Source organism: Battus philenor, unplaced genomic scaffold (genome assembly GCF_028537555.1).
Source record: "Battus philenor isolate CCGP_79_NKW_IND1 unplaced genomic scaffold, ilBatPhil1.0.hap1 SCAF_22, whole genome shotgun sequence".
Classification (NCBI taxonomy): Eukaryota; Metazoa; Arthropoda; class Insecta; order Lepidoptera; family Papilionidae; genus Battus; species Battus philenor.
This window is the reverse complement of record NW_027181685.1, coordinates 5,062,946-5,071,951: the sequence shown is the minus strand read 5'-3', so window position 1 is coordinate 5,071,951 and position 9,006 is coordinate 5,062,946.

Sequence of the window (9,006 nt, the reverse complement as noted above, 5' to 3'; positions counted from 1 at the left end):
GATAAAAAATTTAATTAATGTAAATATTTTAAATATTTCAGTAAAAATTGTGAATTAATAGATAAATCTAAAACATTAGAATGTAGATTTGTATTAGAATGTACTCTTTAATTGCAGAAAAGTTATTTAAAAAATCGCAAGTTTATAGTAATAAATACATCAATCCTAAAGCCTATTTAAAACAATATATTCAAGTTATCAATCTATTCACGCCTGGGAAGGATTTTAAATTTATATTAGGTACACAGAGGAGGACAATGTCCCTTAAATGGATAATTAATATTAAGTAAAATAAATGGCTAACAAAATTGAAATTTGCTGTATTACTCTCATACATTTATCGCTATGAAAATATTTGTCGTACAGAAGTTTGTAACTTTTAATATATACACCGTATGTGCCACTATGATCAACAAATAAACAATAATTCGTTTTTTTTTTTATAACGTCTTACTTAACTAATGCCGCGCGCGGTGACCGATGTTATTGCGTCTATTTTTTTTAAGCTTTAAGTGATAACTTACTAAACTACTTAGCCATGACATATACAGATGACGTTGCTTGAGAAATTAACTATGTGCACTCGATCGATCAGTATTACGCTTATTTTTTCCAAAATGTTGAAATATACAAATACCATGTCCAAAAATTAAACACTTTTTAATAACATTGCCAAAAATCCAAAAATATTTTTATTTTGTTTTTCTATCAGTGTTTAATCGTTACGTACATCAGCAAATAAAATACATAGCGTAAATTTTACAGGAAAATATAAATATATGTGTATATATATAAATACTACATGTTAAAAAAAATTAAATGAATTATGTCAATTTTCTGCATTATACATGTATTAATAGAAGAAAAGACGAAGAAGGGAAAAAAATATGACGAGTCAAAAGATATGTAAAAACAATTATTTAAAAGTCAAAATAGTTTCAAAGATACAATACGTCTAAATTTAAATGTTTCTGTGCGTTTTTCAATATATAAATATTAATATTATGCTTTAACATCGAAAATTCTACAAGTACAAATGGTTAAATTAGTATTTAATACTAGATATAAATTACAGTTAATCCTAAACTAGGGTAGCAGTCAAAAAATATTATACCAAATACGATTCAAGCTGACAGAAATAAATATAAAATGTCTTAGATGGTAAGTAAAAAATTATTTGAAAGTAATGTAAAAAACGGATACAGTAAAATATGTTAATAGTCGAAAGAATAAATTGGACCCAAAACATAAAACTATCACAAAAACTAGTTGTTACATACCAAAATAGCGTGACACTGTAACTAAAAATAAAATGTTGAAAAAAAAATGTAAAAATTTTACTTTAATATTATCTTAAACATATTTGCTTTTTGCTTTCTTTAGATCTACAATTTTACGAAACGCACTTTTTTTCATTTTCATGTACATTTAATTCTAAACGCTTTGCAATACATGTGTCGCAGTCAATTCGTCAAAAAGGCCGTTTTTTTGGTTACTTGCAATGAATATTAACGTATTTAATTATATTTAAAAATAAAAAAAATTCCACGTACGGATTTGAAAATTGGTACGAATCAGCTACGATCAGATTTAGAAAAATTTTACCAGCAAGAATACTTGATAGAGTTTTAATGAGCAAAAGCATTTTTTTAAATTGCCGCTCTTACATGTATGACACTTAACTAGAAATTTTTTTTTGGCATGTTAAAAATTGTCAACAACGGATTTTATAAGAATCCACCCACAAAATGAAGCGGCCGGGAGACAGATAGTAAAATAATTAAACGTTATTATTTAAAACAAACAATTTTAAATGTAAAAGATAAAATGAAAAAAAGCCCGAATGTTTCCGAGAACCGCCGTAGGTGCATGGCCGGAAATAGCATCGCTCCAACGGTTTAGCCAGCTCAGTTTAGCTATCGTATCGAAGAAGCGTTCAATGAAGCTATTAATTCAAATTAATAAAACTAATTAATAATAGATCTATAGATTTATATAGACGTTTGAGTCTACCGGCAGTTTGAATAAAAAGTACCCCGGACTTTAAAGGAACAGGCAAAAGAAACTCGGAGGAACTATTTTTTAATATACATTATAATTGCCTAGTGTTAGCACACATGTTCTTTGGCATTTTATTAAAATCTTGCAATAGGAGTTTTTTGAACATCATCTGGAATCCTGTTATAAAAAATGTGTATATTAGATTTATGAATATCATATTTAAATAAATAACCAATTGAACATTTTGGCTGAGACACATGTACACAACTAAAAGCGTGTTTACACTAATATAAAACCTGCCTACGTAGCCTAAATATCGCAAACCTAACACTACAGTCGCTAAACTAAGCAAAATTCATCTTTTGGACATTTAAAAAAATTTATGTACATCATATTACTATAACGTTAATCAAAAAATTTAACATTACTTAAAAATAACTATTTATTATCAGCTTTTTTTCGTAGCATAAATCTTAAATGTATTATTAATTAATTGCAAAAAAAAACATATAAAATTTATAATGAAAATATTCAAATCAATAATGTCCAGTGAACTGTTTGCTGGTTGACGACGTATATGTCGACTGGATATATGTAAACCAATTTAAATAATTCGAAAAGAATAAAAACTATATCATATAAATAAACTTCAAACTGAAATCGTAGTTAAAACAGGAATCTTACTGACATTATAAAAGTAAATAATTCAAAGCACACTTTGTTGTTTTTTTCTATAAAAATTTTTTACCATGTTATAAAAGTAAACGTTCTTTAAATGACAAATTGCAAAACATTTGCTCTTAGAAAAAGAATTAACTCTCCCAATTTTTTTATCTTTATATATGTCGGTTTGAAATGTAAACTAAACGTACTATTTTTTATGCTTTTGACCAAAATGTGTAATGTTACTGTTGGTCAAATTTGAATTTGGCAATAACTTTGAGTGGCTGTTTATTTTGTTTTGTTTAAAAACCAAAACGAAGCATCAGCTTGACGTTGATTTATGGGTCACTAAAAGTATAACCAAAACTTATGTTATTCGCAAATGTTACTACGGAATGTATATTAAATTTTAAATCTCCTATAAAAATATGTTATACGTGTAATATATTCAAACAATTACTCGACAGGCTAAAGATTAATTTAGATTAAGTTTACGCTAAATTTATAGATTTTATTTCTTCCATATCAACAACAAAGAACTGACAGTAACTAGACAACAAGAGAAGTCAAGACTGAGCTAATCACTTAAGCAGACAGACAGAGAATATTATAATATTACATAGTTAAAACACAGGGCCGGACTGAACATACATTTTAATAAGACGCGATATGATGTTTAACAATAAAACCGAACATAAGACAATAATAAAAATACATAAGACGAAGAAAATTATAGTTTAAAAAACATGTTATGATATTGTCTGATGGAATAAATATAGTAGTCATACATTAAGTTATAAAAAATCAAAAAGAACGCTTAACACCATTCTAAATAAAAATTAAAACACTTAAGAGAAGAGACAGAATCGCGTCATAAATCAGTACATAAGTGTTATATACTCATAAATAAATACATGTATATATATATATATATATGTATGTATATATATATATATATATATATATATATATACATATTTATGTAAAGTATATAAATACGTATGGGGTGTTCGATTAAACTGAATTAAAACATAGTTATTAGCCATATATTTATCTTTGTTATTTTGATAAGACTAGTAAGCTTAAAAGCAAAAACATTGTTCAATCCGGCCCCTTTTAAAACACTTTCCACACTTTCCTTATCTATATATAGAAGATTTCCACATATGTCTCATTACAATATCACCAAAACCATAAGGGTTGGAGATTTACTATTTGGTAGGTACATTCTTTTCTCGTAACCAAAATTCCACCCGCATAGATTGCGGAGGCGTTTAAGTTTTCAAAGGCTATATATACGCGATAGTTAAAACTAGATGTAATTCCAAAAGATTGATTAAAACGTAAGTTCAAATTAAGTTATATAAAAATATATATTGCACTGCACCTTATTATATTTTCCTTAATTATCACTGGGTTTTTATAGTTGCTTGTCATCATTTACGAACTAATTTACTTATAATTAATTAATATATGCTTAAACTATTATATACAGCTACTCATTTACTCGGTTTCATTAGCAGTTGACTTGAAATTTACATCCTTACGTACTAACCATATTAACATATAACGCTATTGCTACTTTATATTGTATATTATGGTAACACGATAGTTTAAATACAGTTTTATTAAAAATTTGTACATAGATAAACGTTATTTCTACAAGATCTATTTAGAACTGTAAAATCTTGTGGCAAAGAGCATATATTTCTGTTCCTGGTTAAAATATTACCAACTGGTTTATTTACTCTAACATTTTGTTTAGATAATTCATTGTAGGTTATTTATATACATGTATACATATACATGAACACGTACATATGTATATATATATACAGAAATTTAGAAGATGTTAACTGATGTCAATTTTTATTTCAGTCACCCATATTTCGTTCAAATGCATCTAATACATCAACTAAGTTAGTTTTTCAGCTAGATCGTATACCGCTATGACTGTACCTTTGTAGTTGCTATATGTATGCAAAGGAATGAGTATGATCTTCCTGCTTTTATGTTTTTATAACAATTTCTAGAAAGTTTATGATTAAATCTGATATTTATTGTCTTTTCAATTGGTTTACTTAAACTAATAAGTATGTGAAGAAAATGTAGTAAAAAGTTAGTGCAAAAAATGTATGGTGTATCGCTAATTCATTGAAGTTAGAATTATACAACAGAGTATACATGTATATTTTTATATATATGTATATGTGTATATATATTTATATATATATATATGTATATACATATATATATATATATATATATATATATATATATAATTTTATCCTACACTCCTAAAATAAAACTATTTTGAACCAAATTATACATAAATTGACAATTTCATAAAATTACAAATCGATAAAACAATGTCAGCATCAAAAAAAATTAAACACTCTTTGCCACTTTTCTCGCAGGTCATGATGTTACGATTAACGGTATTGTCTTATTTAATAGGGTATTGAAAAGTTATCATATATGTATATATATTTATCTTCAGTATATATATTTTAATGTACGGGAAAAAATTAAGTGTTACAGTAAATAAAAGAAATATTTAACTTATAAACATAAAATTATAATGGCAATATAACATAAAAAAATAATCTAATGAGAAATCTACGCTATTTAACGTTTTAATAAGGGCGGAAAAACCTGTTAATAAAAATATATTAAAGCTGTCAAACATAAACTGTAGTTGCGCAAAAAAAAACTATCGAGAACTGAACGAAACTGAATTCTACGGTATTCGACGTTTAAAACAAATAGGGGAAAACTTTAATGTTAAAGCAGGCAAACATATACCGTAGTTGTATAAAAAAAAAAGTATTTATCTATATCGAGAACTGAAATCTGTGCTAAATATTAAAAAATGGCAGGAAAATCATAGTAGTACAAATTCAAACAAGCCTTAATTGTCGATATTCTAACTTACGGCTACTTATAAGAGCTAAACATTCACTGAATGATTATCTAAAATCGATAAATTTAATTTTAGTCCCCGGCGTTTCTTTTCACGTTATGTACAACTTACTTGTAACTTATATCTAGAATGAAAAAATAATCTAGCTGAGGTGGATTTTCGTTTGGTTGTATGAAGTATTTTTGATCACCATACATTGTAAATAATGTAACAAACAGTAAATACAATATACGGTTTAATGTAAGGAATTAATTACACATGGCAATATGGCGAACACGTAGCGATGACAGTTATTTCACTTGTATAATCTGTGAAATTATGAACTTTATTTTAATCAATATTTATTATCTGTACACATACATCTTTCATTATATATAGGAGAAAAACATATTTTTTAATTTACAAATAATTTTTGGCGACTACCGTTAAATAACTAATAGTTTTATTTCGATTTTTAAAAGATGGATAATGCTTTTTGGATGAAACTAAATTTAAAGTCAAACATCTCACATATATACATACATATTACATAAATATTAGAACCATATATTATAAATTAAATATGAATTTTAGGTTTGAATATTTTTTCAATTATAATCAATTTTGAAACCACTTATACACATATACATTATCAACTATTTTTTGTCAGAGTAAATTGGGTTGTTAATAAGGAAAATTTAAAAGTAATTACATTTTTTATGATTAATGAACATACGATATAGATAATAAATATATTAATAAATCAAAGACGTTGCTGATTGAGTACCGTCAAAATGTCTTGTGTAATTATCCATACTGTTACTGTACAATGCCTGTGTGTAGTGCATTGAGTTCAGTTGATGTTAGTGTTAATATGTAAAATAACTTTTAATAATGATAAATAAAAGATGATTCTTGGTTTTAGATAACTTAAAATTAAAACAAACATTAGACCCTTTTAATTACACTTATTTTTAATTATTAGAGTAACTAGTCATATAAAGCCTTATCCTATATTAAAAATTAATACTTTATTACTTATATTTTAAATACTAATATATTTACAATTACTTTGTTGTAGTCGTTCCCACCTAGGATTTTTTTGACTTATAATTAAGTATATATTTATTTAATTTATAGATTATATATTTATCGTAACTTATTTGATTATTATACTGACACCTAAATGTAATTATATATCACTGAAATCAATAATCAGTAAGGCGGATTGCCGACAAAGGTGGTTAAATGAAACCGATATTAATTCAACTTAATATAACAAAGCTGTACGATAATCGACTATTATCCACGTAAATACACACAAAAATAATTAAAACTAATAATTGAACGTAGGAAGTACGACGCAAATCAAACAAAATATAACCTTATTCAACAAGCCGTAAGCTCTATTTTCGTTAAAACGGAAACGTAAATCTGAAAGTCTTAAAGATATATATCGACGCCTTCGTGCTTTATAATATATATGTACATTTTAAGACAAGAATTTCTCGTCGTTCACTTTAACTATGAGGACCTTTCCTAATATAGACCTTTTTTTATTTAATGCCTATTTTAAAAACACACAAAGCTTAATCCTTGTTTATGTTACCACAATTAACTGATTTTAACTCATTTATTTAAATATAACGATTTTTGATGTCGTATATGACAAATAAATTAACTTTCCTTCCTTGCCCATTTATACTGTTCATATAAGTGACATAGATATAAATATTTAAAAATCTAAAATCTATTATTTCGTTTGTAGGAGAAGCAATAAATCGGAGCCATTATATCTCTATTTCCATCTAAAATAATTTTTATCTGTTTAAAATGTCATCCTATTATAATGGCTTAAATAAACAAAAACTAGAGACATTTTTTTTGTTTTTTACGGGCTGTAAGTCTATAAACAACTAGTTTATAGCCTTATTATTATGGGATGGCTAAAATATACTTTATTTCCATAATCTTTTTTTACAGCTGTCGTGAAGTAAATTCCGAGGATAAAAATCATAATAATGTCATATATAATACATAAATCCATGAAAATATTGGCAAGACTAGGTAAATATAACTCTAAAATGAAGGGCTTGGAACGATTATGAAATAAATAGACATTCGCTGAGATTTTAAACGCCGCCTAACCTCCGTCAGTTTGAAACCAACTCATCTGTTTAAAACACACTTCTATAACGATGCGTAGTTTCACATTCTTGTCTTTTGTAACAAATCCTTGTCATGAGATCTAAACCCTTACACCTACTACTTTGAAGCTTAAAAAATTATATACAATACCCGGCGATAAATATTGCACATCGACCTTTAGAAAGAGACAATCGGCTAACTTTGACTTCGTATAGAGTTATCTCTGTCGCACGACTGACAAAACGTCACATATGTAGTGTTTTGTCTCTTTCAAAAGGTCGATGTGCAATATTTATAGCCACCCGGTACCATAAATTATCATTATGCAAAATAAAAAGTATAAAATGTAGATTAGACCTAATTACAACACCATAATGTATTACGGTTTGACAAAAGCCGCTGTACCGAACGGCGAAGTGGAGCCAGAGACTGAAGAGACCTGAGATTAATACCGTCGAACAGACCTTACTATATCGGTTTATAAAATTTTAAAGGTACGCGTGGCATATAAACTCCGAATTTATTTAAATTTCCAATATTACAGTTTCAGGCTTCATACGCCGTTCTTTTCAAATATTAATGCAAATCCCAAGATCCGAGAACGATTGTCAACATGTTTTTTAAGGTAGTGAATTTCGTGGGGTTCCGGGAGAGTTGCGGCTCGGACCACTACATACTACTATATCTCCGGATTGGGAGGCCGTCAACCTCCGAGATCGCTACGGAGGACGCTATATGGAGGTGACACGATATCTACTTTAATCTGTGCATCATTAAGGGTCGCGGTTCTGCATTCTATAATTCCTGATTTTTGACAAGCATTTTTCCATCACAGTGTAATAATAAGCTGCTCTATAAGGAGACGTCTCTTCAATTTGAACTTTTGAAAACGGTAGGCCATTGCGATCATCGTTTAGTTTAATATGCCAACTTCAGTTTAAACCAGTTTAATACGACATGGACAATCCTGTACATACAAAAAGCGCGGTTCAGAGGTTTCGGTCAAACTGTACCGAATATGTATCCGAATAATGTTCTAAATTTAAAATATTTAAGTGAAATATAGTGTAGGCTAAATAGAGTATAAAAAAGAATAATAAGTGCGTCGCATCTTTCAAACAATCCGTAAGCGTTAAGGCCTTACATGTTAACTTGATAAAATTAGCATAAATGCAAAACAACAAAGTGAATCTTGACTATACAGCTACATGTTTTTTTTTTAAAGTAATTAATATTCTTAATTTACGTATAAAGAAGCAAATATGGGTTGCAACATGAAAAGTAATTTATTT